Source organism: Hemiscyllium ocellatum, chromosome 35, assembly GCF_020745735.1.
Source record: "Hemiscyllium ocellatum isolate sHemOce1 chromosome 35, sHemOce1.pat.X.cur, whole genome shotgun sequence".
In the NCBI taxonomy this organism is placed as follows: Eukaryota; Metazoa; Chordata; class Chondrichthyes; order Orectolobiformes; family Hemiscylliidae; genus Hemiscyllium; species Hemiscyllium ocellatum.
Window position 1 is genome coordinate 33,767,279 of NC_083435.1, and position 24,533 is coordinate 33,791,811.

General features: G+C 41.1%; 1 long non-coding RNA gene and 2 other non-coding genes across 3 annotated transcripts in view; 2 read left to right on the forward strand and 1 right to left on the reverse strand.

Moving 5' to 3' along the window:
• The window catches only part of LOC132832487 (uncharacterized), a 60,374-nt gene extending 48,094 nt beyond the window's left edge, over positions 1-12,280 (reverse strand). The window contains exon 1 of the long non-coding RNA XR_009646950.1: positions 12,162-12,280. This is a non-coding gene — a long non-coding RNA (uncharacterized LOC132832487). The remainder of the gene's footprint in view (positions 1-12,161) is intronic.
• Positions 12,281-15,352: 3,072 nt separating this feature from the next.
• Positions 15,353-15,424, forward strand: trnae-cuc (transfer RNA glutamic acid (anticodon CUC)). Its single transcript has one exon. It is a non-coding gene; the product is annotated as a tRNA-Glu (tRNA).
• Positions 15,425-18,662: 3,238 nt separating this feature from the next.
• On the forward strand, positions 18,663-18,734 carry trnae-uuc (transfer RNA glutamic acid (anticodon UUC)). The gene has a single exon. It is a non-coding gene; the product is annotated as a tRNA-Glu (tRNA).
• Positions 18,735-24,533: the final 5,799 nt, after the last annotated feature.

Consider the following 24,533-nt stretch of genomic DNA (forward strand, 5'->3'; position numbering starts at 1 on the left):
AGATTGGTTGGGAAAGATTCAACTCGATTGGTTGTGCATTTTTCGACTAGAAAATAGCCACCTGAGTGAAGTCTCAATTAAATATCCTAAAGTTCGTCAGGGATGTGTGCGGACTATCAAAAGTGCGAAGGGCACCTTATACATTTACTAAGAAGCAATTTCTTAATTCTGCAAGGCTTGACCAATGCCATTCACTTCATGTGCAAAAGTAGAGATAATGGATATCAGGCTGGAAAGTGGAAGAATTATCAAACCAATGCCATTTGTGGAATCGGCAGAACTGGTCATATCGATTCTGAAGCCCAACAGATCGGTTTGCCTTTGTGGCGATTGCAAACAAATGATGAACTACATTTCACAGCAATAAAAATACCCAATCCATTGCAAAGAAGACTTATATACACATCTGGCGGGGGTTAGCGAGTTGTCTTTCATGAAGCTGGATGAGAAACATGTGTAAATTCAATTGTGATTAGATAATAATAGGAAATTAGATAATGCCCATTAGGGTTTGTTCCAATACATGAGACTGCTTTTAGGGGTCTAGTCAGCTGAGTGGTTGTGCATTTTTCGATTGGAAAATAGCCACCAGTGTGAAGTCTCAATTAAATACCCGGAAGTTTGTCAGGGATGTCTTCGGACTATCAAAAGTGGGAAGGCCACCTTGTACGTTTACTAAGAAGCAATTTCTTAATTCTGCAAGGCTTGACCAATGCCATTCACTTCATGCGCAAAAGTAGAGGTAATGGATATCAGGCTGGAAAGTGGAAGAATTATCAAACCAATGCCGTTTGTGGAATTGGCAGAACTGGTCATTTCGATTCTGAAGCCCAACAGATCGGTTTGCCTTTGTGGCGATTGCAAACAAATGATGAACTACATTTCACAGCAACAAAAATACCCAATCCATTGCAAAGAAGACTTATATACACATCTGGCGGGGGTTAGCGAGTTGTCTTTCATGAAGCTGGATGAGAAACATGTGTAAATTCAATTGTGATTAGATAATAATAGGAAATTAGATAATGCCAATTAGGGTTTGTACCAATACATGAGACTGCTTTTAGGGGTCTAGTCAGCTGGGTAATTTTCCAATGAATAATAGAAAACACTTTAAAAATCTATCCAAGTCAGCATTTATCTGGATGACGTGCTAACAACAGAGAAGACCAGTAAAGAGCCTTGAAAGAACTTGGAAATTGTGTGCTCAGCAGAGAAAAATGTGTGTTTCAGTCACCCGAAATGACCTCCTTGGCTGACAGAGTCGACAAGATCAGATTACATGCATTTGAACATTAATTGCGGGCAATCCAAGGTGCCCTGGCTCTCACGTATGTACTGGTCTTTCATTGGGTTGGTGAATTATTATGGAAAAGTCACAGGTAACCTGGTCCCTGTGGTGGCACTTTTACATTTGCGAGTGAAAAAAGGGCAAACATGCAAAATGGTCTTATAGCTAAGGTCTCGCCTTTAGGCAAGTGAAGAATTAGCTATCATTGTCTATGGTGTTGGCACACGACATTCTCAAGTGAGATGTAGAGTTGATATCTGATGCCTCCCAGTATAATATCAGGGTCGTGTTGGCTCATAGGTGGCCCAGCAGAGAGAAGAATCCAGGAGCGTATGCTTTCTGTGCTTTGGCTGATGCTGAAAAGAGATAAGTCCAGATAGATAAGAAAAGTTTGACCCTGAGAGCAAGTTCCACCAAAAACTTTATGAATGTACATTTGTCACAGTAAAGGACCATAATAGTAAAGTAATAGCTAGGGCTACTGAAAGTGGAAAAGTCTGTGCCACCTATAGTTTCAGGTTAGATTTAGCAGTGAGATCCTATTCTGAGTGCAGACAATTAATAGTTGGAACACTGTCTGCGAGGTCAAGCGGCAAATGTGCAGGCTTTGAATTGCCTCCCACTTGCAGATTAGTGGTTCCACTACTGGAAGAGTCCATTCTGCTTTTAAATTTTCTGTACACTATTGCAGTCACTGCTGGTAATATCAAACTGTGGATACAAGAATATCTCATCCTGGCAAACTAAAACAGCTCGTGTGATGGGGGCATCAAAAGTGCCATCACAACGAAAACTGAAACATTTCTGGACCCAGGGAGACCTGATCGCCAGAGAGGATGGCATATTATTATGGGGAGCAAGAACAGTTGTTCTGAATAAAGGTCATGACCTGATACTGGCTGAATTCCACCAGGAATTTGGCGAGATTTTTATCTCTAGTGAACAGGATTGAATGCTGACATAGCCACGCTGGTTCGGCAGTGCCCAGAGTGCCAACAGAACAAAAACGTCACCGCCAACAGCTCCTCCACATTCATGGGAACTGCTGTCTAAACCCTGGACTTGGTTACAGGTCGACTGCGCCATCCTTTCATGGGCTTTGTGTTTTTACTCATAGTGGACGCCCACTAATAGTGTTTGGACGTGCACACAGTTCATTTGTCAATGTTAAGATGATGACTGATAAGTTGCAAGAAACTTTTGCAATGCATAGACTCTATGTGGTGTTGGTCATAAGCAAAAGGCCATCATTTACCAACAAGTATTCTGAATATTTCCTCATGTCGCATGATGTTTGATAAATAAGGACAGCTCCATACCATCCATCGCACAGTGGCCAGGTGGAAAAAAAATACAGTCCAAACTTTGAAGGCACTCTTGAAGAAACAGCCTACAGCTTCACTCAACAACAAACTGCCCCTGTTTCTGTTGATTCCAGGTCTACCCCATACACCTCCCGGGACAACTCAAGTAGACTATCTAATGGGGAGAAGACTTTGCACCAGGTTAAATCGGATCTTCCCAAACCAGAAGGGGTGGTGCTGATGGTGATAGTGAAACAACATCAGGAATGCCAATGCTGGATTCAGGACTCTCTAAATCAGAGAGGCTATTTACTTCATGGGACGACGTTTAGTTTCGAGACAAAGGAATGTCCCTGCATGGATAAAAGGCATGGTGGATGCGGGGTCAGGTCCCATGATGAACAAAGTTTGGTTAGGAAATGTGGTCCTCAACATTTACGTGGACAACATGAAAGCTACAACGCTGCACACAAGGCGGAAGCAAAGCATACCTCTCCCCTCAGAACTTCCAAAGATGTTAGAACCCTCGTGGGTTCATCCCCATTGCAGAGGATCTCAGTATAAATTGGACACAGCATATGTCACAGCCTCGAAACAACTACCACCTGAAGAAGAGGAGTTTCGGCCAAGACACTCTGGGTACAAGTGGCAGGCTATTATCACTCCAGTTTAGGCAGAAGCAGAGGAATCCGACCTTGTGTGAAAATGCCCAAGAAGAAACTACTGGATGAAGGACATACCCATTTCCAGGATTTAAAGGGGGGTGAATGTTGTGCTTTGAATCAGTTCTTCTCATAGAATATGATTTCCCTGATTGGGGCTGTTCATCTAATCAAATCAGGGAGTCCTGACTGACAGATATAAACAGGAGTCTCAAGGGCACTGCTTGTCACTGACCACTTGGGTGCTTCCTTTCTTCCTGGTGGTGGAAATTTCAATAAAGATTCGTGCATCTTGTGTCTTTCAGTGTGTCTCACACCTACACACACACACACAAAACGTATGCGAAAAAATAATGAACAGGAGTCTCAGGGTTTCTGCTCAGTTTAGGAATTGGCTGTGTGCTAGCTGGGTGAATGTCATTTGTTATGCAATTTAAATAAAAGGTGACTTGATGACAGGATACCAGCTTTCATGGAGATATTCCATAAACAACTCCACCAATTTTTAACTCGTCTGGCAACGTCCTAATCAGAACTGAAAGCTTACTACCACTTACATGTTCATCTAAATAAATTTATGTACAAACAGCAGAGATCCCCGAACTAACTCTTGCAGAACACAACTAGTCACAGACATCCCATAAGAAAAGTACATTTTCACAAATCATCGTCTGTCTTATTGAATCAAGCTAATTTTGTATCCAACTTAGCAACACAATATGGATCTCATGTGACTAAATGTCTGGTCCAGCCTACCATGACGGACTTTGTCAAATGGTTTTGTAGTGTCCATGGAGGTAACATTCACAGCCTTCCCTCATCATTCATCATTATCACTCCCTAAATAAGGTTTGAGACAAGACCTCCCTGCAGAAAGCCACATTGACTATCCCTAGTATTCATTGTGTTCCAGTGATGAGTAAATCCTGTGCCTCAACCATTTTCAAACTGGTGGATGAGAAAGAATCATCGCCATACAGCAGATCCTTTTTTCCCTCGATTTCTTGGAGCAGTAATTATTGTGTTTATAAGTTATTACTTCACTGTTTGAATTCAAAGCAAATATCAGAAACAACATACTTAAAATTGGAAGAAATGGAGAGTGCAGGAATTTCGGGAGAGACCATGTGGGAGGTCCAAGAATGGATCTAGAGTTCAATACAAAACAATGAACGCTCACAGCTCACTGATTGTGAAATTACAAGGATCTCTGGAAATCCTGAGCTTTGTCCAAGAGAACCAAACAAACAGCTGGTCTTGCAGGGACCTCAATTTCAGAACAGCTCACAGCCGGGGGAATGATGATTTCATTGATCAGTGAGTATTTGTTCTGAAGATTGAAAAAAAACTTATAAACCTTAAATTCCTTTGGCAAATCTGTAATAGACTCTGATGTTTTACTGAGATCTGTATTTTCATTTTTTTAATATAGAACATAAATATTAAGTTATTCAAGAGCAGTGACTTAGAGCAATAAAATGGTGCTACTGCCTGGATCTGTAAATAAAGATACACAGATGGCGATTAGTAGAGTTATATGTTCTTTCTGTTTGATATGTGAGGTTTTCGAGAATTTCAATATTTCTGATGATTGCGCCTGCAAGAGTTGTGTTTGGTTGTGAATCCTATTGGGTCTATGGATCAGTTGGAGCAGTAGTTAGAGGCAATTAGGATGTGATGGATTGAAGTTCAGGAAGGTAGAATACTGCAGTTGTAGTGAAATAGATGGATTACCTGTGGACAAATAGGAGAGGCAGATCGGTAGTGCAGGAGTCTCCTGTGGCTATCCGCATCTCAAAAAAGTATGCTGCTTTTGAAAATGTAGGGTGTGGTGACTATCAGGAGAATGTAGCTCTGTCAGCCAAGTTTCTGGTACCAAACCTGGCTATACTGTGGTGAGAGATATGTCCATTTCCAAGCAATTAATTGTGATAGAGACTCTCTATCTTTCTGGGAGCACAGACAGTCATTTCTGTGACCGACAGCGAGACGTCAAAATGGTCTGTAGCTGCCCTGGTCAAGGATGACTTGGAGAGGGTGTAGTACATTCTCAAAGGGATGAGTGACCAGTAGGAATTAATTGTACATATTAGTACCAGTGATATCGGAAGAAAAGGGAGTAGGTTTTGAAGAGAGAATATAGGATATTGAGCAGGAGATTGGAAAATGGGTCCTCGAGGGGAGTAATACATAGATTACACCCTTTGCTGAGTGCGAGTGAGAATAGGAAGAAGAGATTAGAGCAGATGAACTTGTAAGTGTAGAGCTGGTGCGGTGGGCAGCGATTCACATTTTTGGATCATTGGAATCTTGCCTGAGACAGAAACGGCGTTATGAGAAGAATGGTTTGCACCTGAATTAGAAGGGGGTCGGTATCCTCGTGGGTAGACTGCTCATGCTACTTAAGTGACTTAAACCAGTCAAGGCTGGGGAGATGGGGCAATAAAATAGTGAAAATGAAGAAATGACTGAGGCTGGTACAATTGAGAAGAGGAGCAAGTCAAAGTGTCAAGGCAGGCACGAGCAAGACAGAGATAGGAATAAGACTGATCAATTAAATTGCATTTATTTCAATATAAGAGGAGTGGCAGATAAACTGGGGAATGGTTGGAAACGTGTCACAGGGATATCATAAATATTGCATAAACTTGGCTCAGGGAAGTACAGGACTGGCAGCTTAATGCTTCAGGGTACTGATGCGAGAGAAAGGGGAGAAAGGAAGCAAGAGTGAAAGGTGTGTGGCATTTTTGTTCAGCTGTAGTCAGGGTGGATATTCCTGTGATTAAGTTCAATTATGTTATTTGGGTGAAAATAAAAGAAGAAACGGATTATCACCACATTGAAATTAAATACAAAAAACCTCAATAGTCAGCAGGATATTGAGAAGCAGCTGCATGGCTCAGTGGTAAGCGTGCTGCCTCACAGTACCAGGGACATCGAGTAACTGTCTGCGTGTGTTGTTAGCATATTCTCCCCATATCTTCGTGAGTTTCCTCCGGGTGTTCTGGATTCCTCCCTCAATCTAAATATGTGCAGGTCAGGAAAGTTGGCATCGGAGAAAGCTGTCTGTGGGAGCTCACAGCAGGGGAGCACAGAAGTGGCTTTTTAAAAAGTGTACCCACACTGTATTTCTTTGCTAAATCCACAATAGCGAGTATGTGTTTACTTTTTGATTATTTTGTTAAAACTTTAAGAATATGAAAACTTAGATATTAAGTTTGGTGTAACGTTTTTAGAGCAGTAAGACAGCGCTAGTTTCTGGGGGTATAGATTGTTAATATGTAAAGGTGTTTTTTGCTGGATTGATGTGCTCTTCCTGTCGGATGTGAGAGATGAGGGAGAATTTCCATGTGACTGATGATTATGTCTGCAGGAAGTGAATTTGGTTGTGAATCCTGTCAAATTGCATGGACCGATTGGAACAGCAGTTAGAGGCAATGAGAAAATTACTGTAGCTAGGGGGTGTGGTGGATGACAATTGCAGGGAGGGAGATAAACCGATGATACATTCAGGGCGATGGATGACCTCGAGGAAAGGTCAGAGAGGGAGACAGGTCGTGGAGGGGTCACCTGTAGTTATCCTCATCTCAAACGTGCCTGCTGTTCTGGAAAATGTAGGGGCTGATCGACTCTCAAGGGAATGAAGTGCTGTCAGGCAAGTGTCTGGTACTGAGACTGGCTCTAATGGAATGAGGAGCATGCCAGATTCCAAGTGACCGATTGTGATACAGGACTGTCTAGCTCGAGGCACAGACAGATGATTATGCCGCTGACAGCTACATATCAGAGTGGCGTGTTGCCTCTCTAGAGACTAGATCAAATGTATCTCAGAAAGGGTGCAGAACGTTTTCGAAGGGGAACAGGACCGGGGGAGGTCTGGAACTAACGTCTTAGGAAGTGAAAAGAATGAGATTCTGAGGAGGGCGGTGTGTGTGTGTGTGGTGGAGTGGTTCTTTTGACTAGGGGCAACATTATGTCTGTACTTAGGGAAGATATTCCTGGGAATTTGTCCAGGGAACTTATTTTGGAAATGGGAAATAAGAAAGGGATGATCACTTTATTGGGATTGTTCTATAGATCCCTCATAGTCTGACGAAAATTCAGTAACAAACTTTTAAGGAGATTTCAGTTGTTTGTATGAATCACAGGATTATGGGAGGGGATTTTGACTTTCCAAACAAGAAACATCTCTATTCAGTATATGGATGTACCTACTATAGAAGGCACAAAACACGACCTCTTCTTGGGAAATAAGGCAGGGCAGGTGGCTGAGTATCAGTGGGGGAGCACTTTAGGGCTCGCGACCATAACTGTATTCGTTTGAAAATAATGATGGGAAAGTATAGACCAGATAAAACAGATGAATTTCTAAACTTAAGGAAGGTGAATTTTGTTGGTGTTCGACAAAAATGTTCAAATGCTGATATGGGTGGCTGTTCACAGATAAAGGGATGGCTGGAGAATGAGAAACGTTCAAAATTGAGATAACAGGAGTCCAAAGACAGTATTTTCCTGTTAGGGTGAAGACAAAGCTGGCAGGTGCAGGGAATGCTGGTTGTTTGGGGAAATTGAGGCTTTGGTCAAGAAAAAGAAGGAACCAGACCTCTGTGGGAGGCTATCAACTTCATTTCTGGGCACCTTGCTGCGATATTTGCTTCTTCGATAGCCATGGGTGAGGTCCTGGAAGAGTGCAGGGTGGCTTTGTTGTTTCTTTTATTCACTTGAGGCAAAACTGAGCAATCGATAAAGCATATGGGATTTTTTTGCTTTATATGTACATTCATTCTGAACAGATGAAAGAAAGTTACACCGACCCTATATGTAATTGCCTCAGTTACTTCCCTCTCTAAACCACACCACCTCTCGATTCCATTTTCTACCCTTAAGCCTCAAAGTAATCAAGATTCTGTGATCAAGATTCTGCTGTAAAATTGCTCTCACTGACTTAAACTAAACTCAAGGCTGTAGAGCTCCTCTTAAACACCTTAAAGCATTAAAAGCAAAGACACCACGTTAAGAAATTCTTGTGCTTGTATCAAACAAATATCGTGATACTTTATTGTTGTGGAATGAACGTCCAGTTTTTCCTAAAATAATAGCAAAGGAAGAGTGCCTTCACTACACACATTATAAAGGTAAAGAAAAAGCTCTTTCATCATTTGCCCAAAGGAAAACTGGGCATTAACCACATAATACTTGGTTTGCTTTTCGAAAAAGCAAAACTGAAATTTAAACAAACACTGACCATACAAAATTGATTAAAAGGCCATAAAGTTTTAATGAACCTTAGAATTTGCTCAGCTTTATAACGGGATTAGAAATTTCTGGGTTTGTCCTTCTCCAGCTCAGCATCATGAGTCACTTATGCCACAGTGTTTTCAAAACAATAAACAAAGGCTGAAGACAAATGAAGAAATATTAACTCAGATGGCACATATTGGAGACAAAGGGGAAAATTTGAAGAAGCGTTTTAAGGAAATGGCAGCTACCTCTCCATCTGCACTGCAGTACAAACTGCTGCAATTAACTTAAAATGGAAATTGGATAAATACCTGGGGGAGACAAAAAGAAATGTAATTACCTTCTAATGAGCCTCATCTGCAAATTATCATCCACACTTCCAGAAACTGTTTCTTGTTTGGACGTCTTGCAACATTTGACTGAGTTCTGTGTGCAAGGTCTGAATTGAAACCAAAACAATATGTTGAAGACTTTGGAAATCTGGAATAACACATAAAAAACTCAGTAGAACACCATAGCACTCAACATTCACATTTCTAATCATCAATCTCCAAACTGTTTTCCAGTTTCCTGCTTGTTCTTCACATAGCTTAATGTCTCAAGCATTCAAAACGCTATCCATCCCAGCCTTCAATATTGTCAATAAACTCCCATCCAGAAGACTTCATGATAGAAAATGCCAAAACTTTATCACTCATTGAGTGAAGACATTTCTCATGTGGTTCCGAAATAATTGCTTTTTGAATCAAGGCACAAAATTATATCGAACATCCTCTCAGTTTATTCTGCAAAGCAGATTCAGAATCTTTTATATTTCAGTTATTTTTCTGAACTCCAGATGCCCAAATTATAGAGCCTCTCCTCACAAAAAAATTGAATCGTTCCATTGTACAATCTGTTGAACCTTCACTTCACTGCCTCCAATTATAATACATCCTTCCTTAAATATGAACAGCAAATCAGTACATCGCTTTCCGATTGTGATGTCATGCAAGCCCTGCACAGCTGCAGAATTTCCTTATACAAATGGAGATTAACATTTATTTTTCCCATTGCTTTGTGTACCTCCGTGATAGCATTTTAATGTTTCGCATGCCTAACATTTGGAAGATTGTCAGCTTTGAAAAAACTTCAGCTTCTCTAATTTTGTCAGCAGTGAATAATATCATATTTCATTGGTCATACTGTTGCTCACTTAATCAAAAATTACACAGATACCTGAGTAAGGAGTTGTGCTCCAAAAGCATGCACTTTCAAATAAATCTGTACGACCATAACCTGGTGTCGCACGATTTTTAACTTTATCCACCCAGTCCAACGTAACCACCTCTACATCATGACTCACTTAATTAAATTGCATCATAGGCAAAATTAAAACAATTATTTATTTTATTTTAAATAAGTAAAGAACATAGATTCCCAATAGCAATGGCCCCAAAGTTCCTCCTTGCAGGACTCCATTAATCACAGCCTGCCAACTCAGACATGCCCATTTAAGTGTAATTTCAGCTTCTGTCAGGTAACTAATTCTTGACCCTTTCTAACACAAAGAGCCGTTAACTTTGTGTATCACCCTTTCCTGTGATAAGCTGTCAATATATTTTTGATGTCTCTTAGTATACCATTTTCTAGCATCACTGTGTCTGAACAGATTCTCGAGACATAATCGAAAAGGGTAAGAGAAGTGTGCAGGCAGAAAAGGTTTACTTAGAAAAAACTCTCAGAAAAAAAAAATCAGTTCTTGTTAATGTGTAATGTAACACAATCAGAAACCAGCTTAAATAATGGAAAATAGGGTTTATTAAAAGAGAGAAAGGCTTAAAAAATGAAGCACCAAGGGAAGTTTACTGGTAAATACAGAAAAATCATAACTGCACAACATGGAACTACACAATGCAGGTCGCTAAAGATTGTTTGGTTTCAACTACAAATTTGGAGGTTTTAAGGTAATTATAGAAAGTAACAAGGGTTCAGGCACTTGATAAACAAATACTTAGCAGGTATAAGGCTTAAACTGCTAAATTTACAGTTTCTTAAAATAATAGTAGTTGAATTTACAAAGTCAATATGAGGCTCTTTGCTCGGAAGGAAGATGACCTAAAAGGGAATTAAACGGCCAATACCTACCAGGTGTAGCTCATAAATTGTCAATGTGGATCATTATAAGGAGAAGAGGGAAGTCCTCAGGATGCATACTGAATACAGGATGAAACTAAAGAGGTTGGACCATTGGAGTTGGGACATGAAGTCCAAAGATGAAAGGTAGGAAAATGTGGTAATATTAAACACTGAACTGGGATCAAACATGCCCCTTAAAGTGATCATGAATTGTTAAAGAAATCCACAGATGGAGAAGTCAGACAGGGGTGCATCAAAAGATAGAGGTAATGGTGTAGTTTAACAATGAGAAAAAAAATGTGGATTGATATTGCAGTTTCAACACAATGCTCACAAATGGCACATTCCTTTTCCTCAGCCACGTCATTGTTATATATCATCATAAATTATTTGGCCCCACCCTCTCCATGAGATGCAGTTTGCTATTGTGATTAGAATCCATTATCCCCAATTCGGAAGAGGCTGAGTGTTATACTCTCTGGACTATCAGTTTAAAGATTGAGATAATGCTCTGTGCCTGGTTTGAAGACCAGCAAGGCACACAGTGGAATTTAAATTTATTGAAATCTGGAATGACAGTCTACTCCTGTCGGTGCCTTCTTTATCTTTTTATTCCTTTCCTTCATCTGTATCGATTTAATGTGCATCAATCCAGGATTATTCCTTGCTACCATATTTATTCCATTCTGTACGGAACATATTAACTTACTCCCCTTTTCTTCATGCATGCTTTTGCATGAAAGTCACATACATCTGAATATTTAAATTCCCATTGTTGATCTATTCCAAACAACAATGATCAACTTTCAGTTTCTATTTTTTCACAATATCCTTAAATTGTGTTTTGTTCTTCAGCAGAATCTCATTCTTTGTCTGACATTCTATTTATAGAGAGAAATACCATATTGCTAATAAGTATTAAATTGATATTTCTATTTTCACAGCAAGAAATTCCCAATTTCTTCGTTTGCAACAGAGGTGTTAGAATTGGAGCATTAGTGAAAGGAGTCACAAATGAACAAGTATCAGAGAGATAATAATAAGGAATAGGGCAAACAGACCCAGGCGAAGATATGTGTAAAGAATCACTGACTAGGTGACTTATTTTGTAAACAGTAAATGCATCTGTTTCTTACAATTGTTCAAACCAAGATGAGAACTTGGATAATTGGACATCTACGCATGATAACTTGTTATGAAGAGGCATTTATCTGTAATCGGGAAAGTTTTCAATCCAGCCAGTCAAGAAATGAAATGGTTGAATAAACGATGGATAAGTTGCACTGAAAACTCCGGGGATCAATCATGAGAAGTACCGTCCTGAATCTTGCAGTGGGCAAATCAACGATGCCTGAGGGAACTTGCCCAATTATAGAAAAAGGTAACCATAAAATTACAAAATCAAAAATGAGCAACAACTTCTGCGAGTGGGAAAACACCTTTTGTGGCTGATCACAATAAATTCGACGCTTTTGTAGAGTCAACCAGTAACCGCATGTTCAATACCCACAATGCTCTGCGATTGAGAAAGCACTCTGTCCAAACCTTTGAATTCGATGGTGCCGAAAAGGCGCGTGCTCACCAGGACGGGCAGCGGGACATTCTGGATGCTCCTTTGTCTCGAACCAGATGCGGTGGACAGGAGAAAAGGGATCGGGGACTGGCAGCGAGTTTATGCTGGAAAAGCAATAGTGCAAAGTGAACGGTAACCACAGATGCCAAATGACCAGGCGAAGCAACTCTGATTCGGGCCCAGACACCAGCAATCAGCACCTCTTAACCACCTTTCACTTGCTATCCCCTTACCCCAAAAACCGACCCGAGCCAACTTCTGGAAGACCCAATGTGCATGCCCGTCTATGGGACTTACTTCCCTCGAGAAAGCAGGGCTTTTTGCTCCTGTGCTTTGCTGTCCTCCTGCTATTTGTATTCTGCAGCGGCTGGAATCGCAGAGGGCGCCATTATCCTGTAACATGAAAACAAAACAGCGGAAGACGGCCATCCCCCGTCTTCTGTGTGTGTGCAAACGGTTTTTGATTCTTCCTAACCGTATCTCTCGGTGAAATTATTCCTGTTCGAAAGGTAAATCGGTATATATTTCTGATTGAGTGCTCTGAGGAATCACCTCGGAAGATTCGAGCTTATTCAGGCGCTATGCAGATACTCCCAGGAAGCATGGACATGGGCATTGATTGGCCAGGATAAAAACTGAATGGTGCAACAGTCTAAATGGCTTCCTCTGTTTTCCCTTACAGTCGTGGTTTTTAATGAACAGAATTTATTGAGTACTTGCAAGGCAGGGTTTTTTTTAGTTAATGGGTTGTGGGTATTTCTGCCAAGGCCATGAAGTGTTGACCATCCTTAAATACGTTTGACAAGGCAGGAGACGTTTCTACTTACTCAGATTTACACTGGACAGTGTTTTCTTTTTATTTACTTAACATATCTAAATTCAAGCAGGTATATTGTAAGTTTGAGGCGTCAGTTGATGAAAGAGGAAGAGCCTCTTCATGCACATTTTCGATTATCACACAGAATGATTTGGCACAGAGTCTCATATGGAAGATAAAGTGTTGGGCGTAGAACTTGACTTAGCCAGATTCAGAATATTCAGGGGATTCAGTAAGTGGAGAAATGAATACAGTCAGTCATAGACCATGAGGAAAAAAGGGAAAGTCAACCAAAGGAGAACTAAGTTTTGGATGCTGTGATGGGTTTGGATGTTGACACTGAGTAGAGGCGTATTTGATTTGATTTGATTTATCATTGTCACATGTATTGAAGTTCAGTTAAAAGTGTTGGCTTATGTGCTTTACAGCCAGAGCATTCTTTACAAATGTATGAGGGTAACAACAGAATGCAGGATACAATGTTCCACCTGCTGAGATGGTGCAGAGAGAGATCAGCACTAACACTGAAGAGGTCAATTCAAAAGTCTGGTAACGACAGGGGAAAAGCTGTTTTTTCAATGTCAACAAATTTCATATAAATTCGATGTCTTCTGCCTGATGGAAGAGGGTAGAATAGAGAATGACGAGAGAAGGAGGTGCCTTGATTATTTTTCTGCTTTTCCAAAGTATCAGGAAGTGTAGATGAATTCAATGGATAGGAAGATGGTTTACAAGATGAATTGGGCTGTGTTAACAAATCTATAATTTATTTTAGTCTTGGGAAGAGCAGTTGCCATATCATGCTGGTATGCAGACAAACAGAATGAGTGAGTGAGAAGTGAATGTAGAGCTGAAAGTAAACAAGTTCAACAGGTATATTCTGTGGAAACTATAATTGTACAATTAAACTTCACTCTGTTATAACACTGATAACTTTTATGATTTCCTTTTTACAAGGCAATGGAAGAAGAACATTTGCAGATGGGAAATTCAAACCAAATATCATATCAAGATCTGACAGCTTCAATAAGTTCATCAGACCCAAAATGCCATCTACCTTTGGATGTGGAAGGAGATAATTTTTGCCTGTACGGTTTATGAGAAAAAAAAATCCTGAATGAATATCACCGGAGAAGCACCAATACACATACACTCAAGTGAGTCTATTCCAGTAGATAAACTGTGAAATAACGTTTTATAATTTATGCAGCCTCAAAAATAGCATTTATGATGCAGAATAATTATTCCATTGTTTTGCGTGTAGACGAGATTCAATTGAATATCCACGTGAGAGAGATGCAAGGACATACATACAATGGAGACGCCTTGGAAATTTCGGGTCTATGGGAAAGGATTCAATTATCCATCCAAACTGGAAATTCATTAACACAGCCACACTGGAGAATGGCCATTCACCTCCTCTGTTTGTGGGAAAGGATTCGGTCAATTCTCGATCCTCAAGACACATCCGCGAGTTCACACTGATGAGAGACCATTCACTTGCATTCATTGTGGGAAGGGATTCAGACAGTCACCTCATCTAATTGTACACCAGAGAATTCACACAGGGGATAGGCTGTATACATGCGCTATGTGTGGGAAGGGTTTTACCCACTTATCCCACCAGCTGATACACCAGCGCGTACTGACTTGGGAGCAGCCTTTTACCTGCCCTGTGTATGAGAAGAGATTTACATGGTCATCTGAGTTTTTGGCACATCAGCGGGTTCACACTGAGAAAGGCCATGCATGTGCACAGTGTGTGAGCAGGGATTGAATCGATCTTCTAATTTATAGAAACAGCAGCACGTTCACGTGAGATAGAAGGGCGTTGAGTCTTTTATTATTGCTAATGTTAATTATGCACAAGACTGAATCAGATGAATTCAATCAGTACTTGTTTTGGATCCTGTTCATTCTGGGGCCTCTGTTTGGAATACTGGATCATTAGTTGCTTCCATTCTCAGAACTTCAGTATCCCTATCAGAAGCACTGTTCAACAGAGAAACAAGTCAACAGGAGATTTATAAATGCATTTTTGATAAATAAAAAAGGAACTAAAACTAATCCAATAAATTATGTAGAAGGAGCTATATAATAGTGGTGTGAAATCTATATTCAAATAGAGAATAGTCTTCAAGAAGCAGAAAATACAATTTAAAATAAAACCATCAGTGCTATTTTCAAAATAGAAAGTGCTTTCAAACACAGACGAACCGAAATAGATTTGTAGAAAGCAAAGATTTAAAAAAAAATACAATATCCAGCGCATGGAAATAAAACACGACAAAATCGATGCATTGACCTCAATTTAACTGGAATTGAGACAACATAGGTTTGCACGTTTCCCTGGTGGTCTAGTGGTTAGGATTCGGCGCTCTCACCGCCGCGGCCCGGGTTCGATTCCCGGTCAGGGAAGTAGAATTTTGAACTAATCCAGCTTCTATATATTACTGCCTATGACAATAAATGTTTATCAAATATCTGGTTGGTGATATTGCGTTACCTCAATTTTTATCACTTTGTCCCTGGCTTCGGCTAACAGCCAGGTTAAAATTTGTAGATTGCAAAAATGTTGGAGCAGTGGATGGAGGTTTCAGGAGAGCTTGTTGCGAGATGGATGGGAGACGGTGATAGTGCACTTAACAGCTACAGGTGTATACATCTAACATTTTGCATTGTCGAGTACTTTGCACATATTTATTTTGATGCCAACTTCACATCTCAGAATTCACTTTATGCGTGAGGTAAAAAGGAATATCAATTTCTAAAACTTTACACTCACGAATCTGTTCCTCTTCCGAAGAAGAATTACTTCTCAACTCACAAAGGTCACTAGCATTGTCCCATATTTCCGGTACTTGTCGTTTATTTCATATTTTCCTTCCGCGAATCATGACAATCTTACCCTCCTTCGGAACCCTCGTCCCGTCTCCGGCAAACACCACACTGATTCTGTGAATTGGAGGTGCCGGAGTTGGACTGACGTGGACAAAGTTAAAAATCATGCCGCACCAGGTTGTAGTCCAACAGATTTATTTGTGCTTCTGTGATCTTGAACTTGATTCTGTGAATGCAGCCTGTTTTGTTGGGGTGGGGGCAAGGTGGAAAGGAGAGGTCACTTAACCACACGTTCCTGCAAACACCTTCTTCCCAGAATGTGGCACTCATTCATTCACAAAATCTCCATACTCTTGCACAGGCAGACGACGCTGGTAGCGGCGATACCTGCCAAATATGCACCTTCCGGCCGCTGTACATCTGGAGAGCACAGATGGAGAGGGATATGTAGTGATTCTGTCTGTCGGAAAAATGTCCAATACTGGAAAAAAAAATATTCAGAATAAACTTCTATCAAATGGAGCAGTGTGTTTAGCATTGTTGTGCCTCCAGTAAGTCAACCTGCACAACAAATGAAGTAGCTTTACACTGTATTTGAAATCTGTAGAAACAACTTGCAGCAGTCTCTTTGAATCACTAACTTAAGGCAAGAGGTTACAAAGGAAATATTGCTAGTTAGTAGTAGAGAGAAATGAAAAATAAGAAAAAAAAAACTGACGCCAACTCTGTACCTCTTGATGGATGCTGAAGTGCACCTTTCTTTCTAATCTAAAAAAAAATTGCTGGAGGAAATTCAGCAGGGTTGGGCGTGCCTGTACAGAGAAAGCAAAGTTAAAGTTTCGGAGTTCACTGTTCCTCATTCAGAACTGCTCGTGTCACAGGTGGTCTCAGACCTGCTGAGTTTTTCCAGCAGTTCTTTAAATTTATTATTGTTCATTTTTCTTTCTCCTTTGAGATACTGGAACATTTACTCAAAATGTCTCCACAAAATTAATGATTATGTATTACTGAGACAATTCCCAATTTTGCACAGCAGGACATAAAGTGCAATGTTGGTTTCAAAACCTTGCGAATATTTCATTAACGATGCATTAAATGGCCAGAACGAAGACGACGGTGAGAGTAAGCAAACCACATCAACCTGTTTCCAATATATCAATGAGTATCCCCAGGCGAGGTACGCTGGTGAAGTCTCAGTGGTATAATCGGCTAGCTGTTGTGCGATGAACCGCAAGGTTGTTGGCTCATGCCCACCCAGGGGCTCAAATGCGCCTAGATTCTGGCTGAAGACATCACCATGAATTGTTGTTCATTCTATTCCAAAACAAATTATCCACAAATGTTGTCATTGCAAGAAAACCGGAAGATGATCATTCATCAATTGAGAGATCAGTTTATACTATACTGTTTTGCATCTGTATTGTAGCAATCCTGGAACAACTTACCACAGATGGGTTTAGAGGTATATGGGCCAAATGCTGGCAAATCGCACTAGATTAGTTTTGAGTATCTGGTCAGTATGGACGAGTTGGACCAAAGGGTCTGTTTCTGTGCTGTACGTCTCTGTGACTCTCTGTCTCAATGACTGTAGTGGCATTTTCCTAGACCGTACAGAACAGTCCCGCACTGTGGCCCTGACTTCAGGTTGCAGAAACCACATTGACAGAACCGCGATTTGAGCAAAATATTGAAATCAGCTTCAAATTCGGTCAGGTTTCACACCAAGGGAAGATGGGACAATTTAACGATAGAGGTGCGTAAAATATTCTATCGGCCAAATACAAATTATTTCAGCTATTAAGTAAAAAGAAACGGTTGTCTGATCTCCACAACATCTTGATCCCCGGCAGTTTCTGTTTTTCTTTAATGTTATGTGATCACTATGAACCATAAAATAGAGATTCGTGGATGCTGGCAAACGGAAATTACTGTCAAGACTCAACAAATTTGGTAGCGTCTGTGGAAGAGAGTAGAAATAGGATTCGAATTCAGTGACTCTTTATCAGTCTGACAGCAATTTCTGGTTATGTTGCTTCAAAATCATTCTGAACTTCAGACAACTTCACTCAAGGTGACAACTCCTTGAGCGTTTCTCATACATGAGTGCTCATATTCACTCACATCTGCTTTGAAGTCGGCATTTCCGAAAACTGCTGATCTAAATTGCTGATCTAAATTCTAGAATTTCTTCCCGCATTTCACATATTCACTGACAACACATGGACTGAAACAGTTCAGAAAGTCAGCTAACAATCGCCTTCTGAAGGGGAATAAGAATAGGTAATAATCATTGGATGAGCCAATGACACTCACAGGTGCCAACAATGTTTTTTGTTCGCAGAAAGAGTCTGAAATCAGAGTAGAGGACAAAGTAATTATTTTAAAATTAGGATTATGTTCTATATTTGACAAATTGCCAAAAGTCCAGAATTTAATATTCTCAGATGCAGGGGCTTGAAGCAACCCCGTGGCTTTACAGGCGATTTCAGAGGACATTTAAAAAATCAAGTACAGTTCTGTATGACTGAATTTACATGTTTCAGGTCAGACAATGACGGCAATTTTCTTGTCCCAAAGAAAATAAGTGAAATATCTTCAAGACAATTATGTTTTGTTTTCAAAAAAAGTACTTTGAACGAAGCCACATACAACTTTCAAACACAGACGAATCGAAACAGATTTGTAGAAAGCCAGACATGAAAACTAGTGTAATTTCCAGCGCATAGGAAAAAGCAATCATAATACAACAAATCCAATTTATGTCGATACATTGCGTTCAATATAAATAGCATTGCGTCAAGAGTCTCTCCATGTCTCCCTGGTGGTCTAGTGGTTAGGATTCGGCGCTTTCACCGCCGCGGCCCGGGTTCGATTCCCGGTCAGGGAAGTTTTTCTGGAAGAGATGTCAACACGTAATTGTTGATGAGTCATGTTCGTCCGGCCTTGTAAATGCTGTTCACGTGACTGTTCCGGATTCGATACATTACTGTCTATGAAACCAAATGCTTGCTAAAGTGACCAGAGGATCGTTTGCGCATCAGGTCTGCTTGGTGATCCACTGCGACCTCAATTTTCAGCACTTTTGTCTTCAGCTTCGGCTAAAAAATGTTTATTCGGTCAAAAATTTGTAGACTGCGAAAATGTATCAGTGGATAGAGATTTCAGGGAGCTTGTGGCGTGAGGGGTGGGAGAAGGTGGTAGAGCATTTAACAACTACAGGTATACACACCTAACGTTTTGCATTTTCGAAATCTTTGCACATATCTACTTCCATGCCCATTTCACAGTTCACAATTCACTTTATGCGTGGGGAAAGAAAGAATATCATTTTGTCCAAATTTACACTCACCAATCTGTTTCTGTTCCCAAGAAGAATTACTTCTCTCCCCACAGAGGTAACCAGAGATGCCCCATATTTCCGCTTTTTGCCGTTTTCTTTCATATTTTCCTTCCTCGAATCTTGAGAATCTTGCCCTCGTTCGGGTCCCTCGTTCTGCCTCCGGAAAACACCAGAACTGCTCGCGTCACAGGTGCTGTCAGACCTGCTGAGTTTTTCCAGCTGTTCTTCGTTTTTAGTTATTGCTGACTTTGCTTTCTCCTTTGAGATACCGAACATTTACTCTGAACGTCTCCACGAAATTAATTACTCTGTATTACTGAGACAATTCCAAATATTGCACATCAGGATATAAAGTGCAAGGCTGGTTTTCAGAACCTTGCAATACTTCATTAACGAGCAAGCCACGTGTACCAGTTTCCAAAATATCCACGAGTCTCCCCTCGGCAAACGCAACTGCCAGAGTTTCTGTTGACGCTATCCATTGGTGGGTTTGGCTATTAACTGAGTGGTTTGTGGTTTGAGCCTACCCAGGGTCGCTCGTGCATATTAATTTTAGCACTCTTGCTAAAACATCACCACGAATTATTGTGCACTCAATCCCAAGGAAATTTTCCACGAACTTTGTCATCGAAAGAAAACCGGCAGATGATCTGAGAGACTGAAAACAACAACTACTAGTGATCACAGCGCTCCAGACAGCATCCATGGAGAGACAGCAAGCTAACATTTCAAGTCGAGATGACGCTGATGAAACGTTGGTCTCTCTCCATGGATGCTGCCTGACCCGCTGTGATTACCAGCATTTGTCGTTTTCATTACAGATTCCAGCATCTGCAGTAATTTGTTTCCGCCATGAGAGACTTTCATGTGAGTATGAAGTAATGAAATGTTTATTTGAGTGGAGTAGTGTTTATGTCAGCCAAGGTCAGGCACCATTCGAGGAACGGTAGAATTGACATTATGGGCAAAAGCTCTTTATCAGGAATGTGGCCGGGAGCCAAACAATGGAGAGGTAAATGGAAATGGGCTGGGGCTGGGGGGAAGGTAACTGAGAATGTGATAGGTAAATGGAGGTGGGGCTTTAACGAGTGTAATGGAACAGAAGGAGCTTGGGGTTCGGGTGCATGGTTCTCCGAAGATGGAGTCACAGTTTGGCAGGGTAGTGAAGAAGACTTTTTGCACACTGGCCTTCATCAGTCAGTGCATTGATGACAGGTTTTGGGAAGTTATGTTGTAATTGTACAGGATGATGGTGAGGCTGCACGTGAAGTTTTGTGTTAGTTTTGGTCATCTTGCAGTCGAAAGCATGTTATTAAACTGGAAAGTGTGTAGACTAAATTTACAAGGATGTTGACTGGACTGATGCGTCTGAATTATAGCGAGAGGTTGGACCAACTGGGAATTTTTTCTTTCGAGTGCAGGAGATTGAAGGGGGAATCTTACCGAGGTAGAGAAGATCATGAGAGGCATGCATAGCATGAATGCACTCAGTGCTTTTTCCTCAGGATTGGGGAATCAAGGCTGAGAGTGCATCAGTTTAATGTTAGAGGGGAAGAATAAAAGGAATCCAGAGGGTCAACGTTTTTAAACCGAGGGTGGTCAGTATATTGAATGAGCTGCCAGTGGAAGTGTTTTATGTTGGTATATTAACAACATTTGAAAGGCGTTTGGAAAAAAAAACATTGAAAGGAAATGTTCAGAATGTATGGACCAGTTGCAGGGAAATGCGGTTTGTGTTCCTGAACCAATTTCAACCAGAAGGCCTGTCTCTGTCCTGTCGGACCGTATGACTCTGAAAGCAGACAGAAGCTGATGGTCCTGGGCCAGAAGCTCAGGCACAGTGTTACTACTCTGCTATCATCTTTGAAAATTTTGTGCGCCCTCTCCAGTGCAACCACATCTCTTCTGTAAATGTGGATTCCAATACTGTATGCAATGCTTTGCTGTGGCTTCATGAACATTTTTCACAATTTCAGCACATACATTTTTTTGCTCTTAAATTCTGTACCTCAGCTAATAAAGTCAAGCATCCCATACAGAGTCATAGAGTCATAGAAATGTACAGTATGGAAACAGACCCTTCAGTCCAACCCAATCTAGTCACACCAGCCAGCACCCGCCCCATATCCCTTCAAACCTTGCCGATTCATATACCCATCCAAATGCCTTTTAAATGTTGCAATTGTACCAGCCTCCACCACTTCCTCTCGCAGCTCATTCCATACACGTGCCAAACTCTGCATGAAAAAGTGTTGCCCCTTAGGTCTCTTTTATATCTTTTTCCTCTCACCCTAAACCTATGCAATGTAATTCTGGACTCCCCGAATCCAGGGAAAAGACTTTGCCTATTTATCCTATCCATGCTCCTCATAATTTTGTAAATCTCTGTCAGGTCACTCCTCAGCCTCTGACGCTCCATGGAAAACATCCACAGCCTGTTCAACCTCTCCCTATAGCTCAAATCATCCAACCCGGGCAACATCTTTGTAAATCTTTTCTGAACCCTTTCAAGTCTCAGAACATCTTTTCGAGAAGAAGGAGACCAGAATTTCACGCAATATTCCAACAGTGGCCTAACCAATGTCCTGTACAGCCGCAACATGACCTCCCAACTCCTGTACTCAATACTTTGATCAATAAAGGAAAGCATACCAAACGCCTTCTTCACGATCCTACCTACCTGTGACTCGACTTTCTAGGAGTTATGAACCTGTACTCCAAGGTTTCTTTGTTCAGCAACACTCCCTAGGACCTTACCATTAAGTGTATAATCCTGCTCAGATTTGCCTTCCCGTTTATCTGAATTAAACTCCGTCTACCACTTCTCAGCCGATTGGCCCATCTGTCCAAACCCTGTTGTAATCTGAGATAATCCTCTTCGCTGTCCACTACACCACCAATTTTGGTTTCATCTGCAAACTTACTTACTGCACGTCTGATGCTCGTCTCCAAATCATTTATTGAAATGACAAGAAGTAGAGGACCCAGCATCAATCCTTGTGGCAATCCACTGGTCACAGTCATTTAGTCTGCAAAACAACCCTCCGCCACCACCCTCTGTCTTGACATCACGAGGAATTAAGGGCTATGCAGAGAATGCTGGTAAGTGGAGTTGAAAAGCCCATCAGTCATGATTGAATGGCTGAGTGGACGCGATGGGCCGAATGGCCTTACTTCCACTCCTATGTCTTATGGTCTTATGGTCTTCTACCTTTGAGCCAGTTCTGTATCCAAATGGCTAGTTCTCCCTACATTCAAAAAAATCGAAATTTACTCATCAGTCTTCCATGGGGAACCTTGTTGAACGCCTTATTGAAGTCCACATAGATCACATCTACTGCTCTGTCCTCATCAAGCTTCTTTGTTACTTCTTCAAAAAACTCAATCAAGTTTGTGAGACATGATTTTCCATGCACGAAGCCATATTGACTGTCCCCATTCAGTCGTTGCCTTTCCAAATACATGTACACCCTGTGCATTAGGCTTCCCTCCAACAACTTTCCCAAAACTGAGGTCAGGATCACCGGCCTATAGTTCCCTAGCTTGTCTTTACCGTCATTCTTAAACAGTCGCAGCACGTCAGCCAGCTACCAATCTTCTGTCACCGCACCTGTGACTATCGATGTTACAAATATCTCAGCAAGAGGCCAAGCAATCACTTCTCTACCTTCCCACAGAGTTCTCGGATCCATCTGATCATGTCATGTTGATTTATCCACTTTTAAAGGTTTCAAGACATCCAGCAGTTCGTCCTCTGTGATCTGGACATTTTGCAGAATGTCACCATCTACCTCCCTCCATCAATATCTTCCGTATCCTTTTTCACAGTAAGTACTGATGCATTTAGTATCTCCCCCAATTTCTGTGGCTTTACACAAAGGCCGCCTTGCTGATATTATTCTCTCCTTAGTTCCCCTTTTGTCCTGAATATACTTGGAAAACCTCTTTGGATTCTTCTTAATTCTCTTTGCCAAAGCTACCTCATGTCCCTGTTTTGCCCTCCTGATTTCCCTCTTAAGTATACTTCTACTTCCTTTATACTCTGCTAAGGATTCACTCAATCTATCTCGTCGATACCTGACATTTGTTTCCTTCTTTCTCTTAATCAAATCCTTCATTTCTTCAGACATCCAGCATTCCCTAAACCTACCAGCCTTCCCTTTCTCCCTGACAGGAATATACTTTCTCTGGATTTTTGTTTTCTCACTTCTGAAGGTTTCCCATTTTCCAGCCATCCTTTTACCTGCGACCATCTGCCTCCAATCAGCTTTCGAAAGTTCTTGCCTCATACCGTCAAAATTATAATTTCTCCAATTTCGAACTTCAAGTTTTTTATCTGGTCTCCCCATTTCCATCAATATTTAAATAAAGATGGAATATGGTCGCTGGCCCCAAAGTGCTGCCCAGATGGAAACTCAGTCTCCTGTCCTGCCTTATTTCCCAATAGTAAGTCAAGTTTTGCACGTTCACTCATACGTATATCGACGTACTGAATCAGAAAATTGTCTTGTACGCACTTAAGAAATTCTTCTCCATCTAAACCTTTACACTATGGCAGTCCTAGTTGATGTTTGCATAGTTAAAATCCCTACCATATCTACCCTATTATTCTTACAGATAGCTGAGATCTCCTAACAAGTTTGTTTCTCAATTTCCCTCTGACTTTTGGGGAGTCTATCATACAATCCCAATAAGGTGATCTTCCCCTTCTTATTTCTCAGTTCCACACAAATAGCTTCCCCGGATGTATTTCCGGTAATGTCCTCCCTCAAAATAGTTGTATTGCTACCCCTTATCAAAAATGCCACTCCCACTCCTCTTTTGCCTCTCTTTCTATCCTTCCTGTGGCATTTGTATCCTGGGACATTCATCTGCCAGTCCTGCCCATCTCTGAACAAGGTTTCTGTGATTGCTATGATATCCCAGTCCCTTGTTTCGAACCATGCCCTTAGTTCTTTGTTGTTCGGCCCCTTGCATTGAAACAAATGCAGTTTAATTTCTTAGTCCTAACTTGTCCCTGCCTGCCCTGACTGTTTGACTCACTTCGGTTCACAACTGTACAATTCTCAGATTGATCTCTTTCCTTACTATCTCCCTGGATCCCACTCCACACCACGCCCCCTCCACCTTACTAGTTTAAATCCTCCCAAACAGTTCTCGCAAATTCCCCTGCCAGTATATCAGTCCACTTCCAATTCTGGTGAAATCCGTTCTTCTTGTAGAGGTCACTTCTACTCTAAAAGAGATTCCAATGATCCAAAAATGTGAATCCTTCTCCCGTACACCACCTCCTCAGCCATGCATTCATTTGCTCTGTCCTCCTAATCCTGCCATCACCAACTCATA